Source organism: Schistocerca gregaria, unplaced genomic scaffold (genome assembly GCF_023897955.1).
Source record: "Schistocerca gregaria isolate iqSchGreg1 unplaced genomic scaffold, iqSchGreg1.2 ptg000458l, whole genome shotgun sequence".
NCBI lineage: Eukaryota > Metazoa > Arthropoda > Insecta > Orthoptera > Acrididae > Schistocerca > Schistocerca gregaria.
The window spans coordinates 232,501-235,000 of record NW_026061876.1 but is presented as its reverse complement, the minus strand read 5'-3'; positions in this window follow the sequence as shown (position 1 = coordinate 235,000).

The window sequence follows — 2,500 nt, the reverse complement described above, 5'->3', positions numbered from 1 at the left end:
TTCGAGAGAGGCGCAATCGCCCGGAGATAGGCGAGTAGACGCTTTCAGTGCGAACACCCGTGCTCCCAACTGAGCTTGCCGCTGCCGACAGAGGCCCGGGAGCGTGCTGTCGTGGCATTGCCGGCGGGAAACAACACGCGCCACCTACGGTGACCGGCAGCTCCAACGCCAGCGCCACAGAAGGGCAAAGCCCCACTTGGGTGCAGAAGCGAACTCTCCCAGCACAGCGCACGCGCCAACACGTCCGCAGAGCTGCGATACAAACCACCTGCGAGAACCGCTGGGGGCGACCGAGCAGCAGACGGCGTCGCGACGCCGAGTGCCGGGCGGCGGCGCATCCTCAACGCACACAGTCCGCAATCGGACCAGCACACTGCAGATGTCCACCGCGCTTCGCACCGGGCTCGGCAGAATCCACTTTGGCCGCCTGGCGCCGCGCGCAGGGTGCGCCGGCGCATAGCTGGGACGCCAGCCGGGCCCGTCGGCCGGCGCTCCTGCCACTGGGCGCCCCCCACCAGCCGGCTGTAGTGCGTGCGCTCACGCAGCGCGCGGCCAGCACGCCGGGCGGCCCCCCCTCACCGGCCGGGGACTGTCCCGCCAAGCCACAGCCTCGTATCGCTTCATACCCACATGGCCAACTCAGGTTCGGGGGCATGGCGGGTACCGCCGAAACAACCGGTTCACAGATGTACCGATCGTCGCTATCACCGATGCACCTGCAGCGCGAACAACCGCTCAACAACTGATTTCCAGTTCATTTGCGGATCTTTGGCAGCAAACGTATACGTCAATCTACATTTGCGAAATCTACGATTCTGGCATGCCTGCATGTTATGTGTCACGACACGCTACATCAGCCCACATACACACTGCGGCATGTACACGAGAGAACACGTGGAAGATGGTCCGCGCACGTGTGCAATGTCCCTTGCGCGGTCGACTGTCAACCGGCCTCTGTAGCATGTCGCAGATGTGGAACGCGGTCCACCGTGCTATCATGTTGTGTGGGGCAATACGATTAAATAGGAAAACCCTCGTCGCTACATCAACAGACGGCTCACGCTGATTCCCGGCAGAGGGAGGAGGGGGGGGGGGGCCAACATGCAATACTTTCGTCCGTACCTACTTACCACATGTCTGTACGGCGTACAACAGTGCAATCTCGCTGTAATGGGGAGACGAGACAAGTAGCATCGTGCACAACATATGGCCCTTATGATTCGCCATTGTAGGGCGCAGCCGGTGTACGGTCAAGCATGTGCCACATTATGTCACTCAGTACGTAACGACGGATGATCAGTGTGGGTTACGCGTACATCAGCGGACAGTCCACACAGGCCGTACCACAACGTACACTGACTGCATCGACAACCGAATGCAACTGAACAGCTGCAAGGCTCATTTCACAAACAAACGCCTGACCGACCAGCTTGGAAGGGCAGGAGGGGAGGGCGATATTCGTTCTGTAGCGGTACACCCTTCCAGTGGTTAGCGGGACTGTGTAGAAAGTACGCAACACTCGAAAGACCTTTATGTGAGGGTACGCACCATGGCATCAAGAAATACACATGACACCAGAGGATCCAAGCAGTGAACTATGTTCAGAGGGTTGCTGTTAGGCAAAGCTACATTCCTGTGACGTTACATGTGACAGTTAAGGTGCAGTGTAAGTTAGGTTAAGGTGCAGTGTAAGTTAGGTTAAGGTGCAGTGTAAGTTAGGTTAAGGTGCAGTGTAAGTTAGGTTAAGGTGCAGTGTAAGTTAGGTTAAGGTGCAGTGTAACTTAGGTTAAGGTGCAGTGTAACTTAGGTTAAGGTGCAGTGTAACTTAGGTTAAGGTGCAGTGTAAGTTAGGTTAAGGTGCAGTGTAACTTAGGTTAAGGTGCAGTGTAACTTAGGTTAAGGTGCAGTGTAACTTAGGTTAAGGTGCAGTGTAACTTAGGTTAAGGTGCAGTGTAACTTAGGTTAAGGTGCAGTGTAACTTAGGTTAAGGTGCAGTGTAACTTAGGTTAAGGTGCAGTGTAACTTAGGTTAAGGTGCAGTGTAACTTAGGTTAAGGTGCAGTGTAACTTAGGTTAAGGTGCAGTGTAACTTAGGTTAAGGTGCAGTGTAACTTAGGTTAAGGTGCAGTGTAACTTAGGTTAAGGTGCAGTGTAACTTAGGTTAAGGTGCAGTGTAACTTAGGTTAAGGTGCAGTGTAACTTAGGTTAAGGTGCAGTGTAACTTAGGTTAAGGTGCAGTGTAAGTTAGGTTAAGGTGCAGTGTAAGTTAGGTTAAGGTGCAGCGTAACTTAGGTTAAGGTGCAGCGTAACTTAGGTTAAGGTGCAGCGTAACTTAGGTTAAGGTGCAGCGTAACTTAGGTTAAGGTGCAGCGTAACTTAGGTTAAGGTGCAGCGTAACTTAGGTTAAGGTGCAGCGTGGGTTAGGTTAGGGGCCAACGTGGGTTAGGTTAGGGGCCAACGTGGGTTAGGTTAGGGGCCAACGTGGGTTAGGTTAGGGGCCA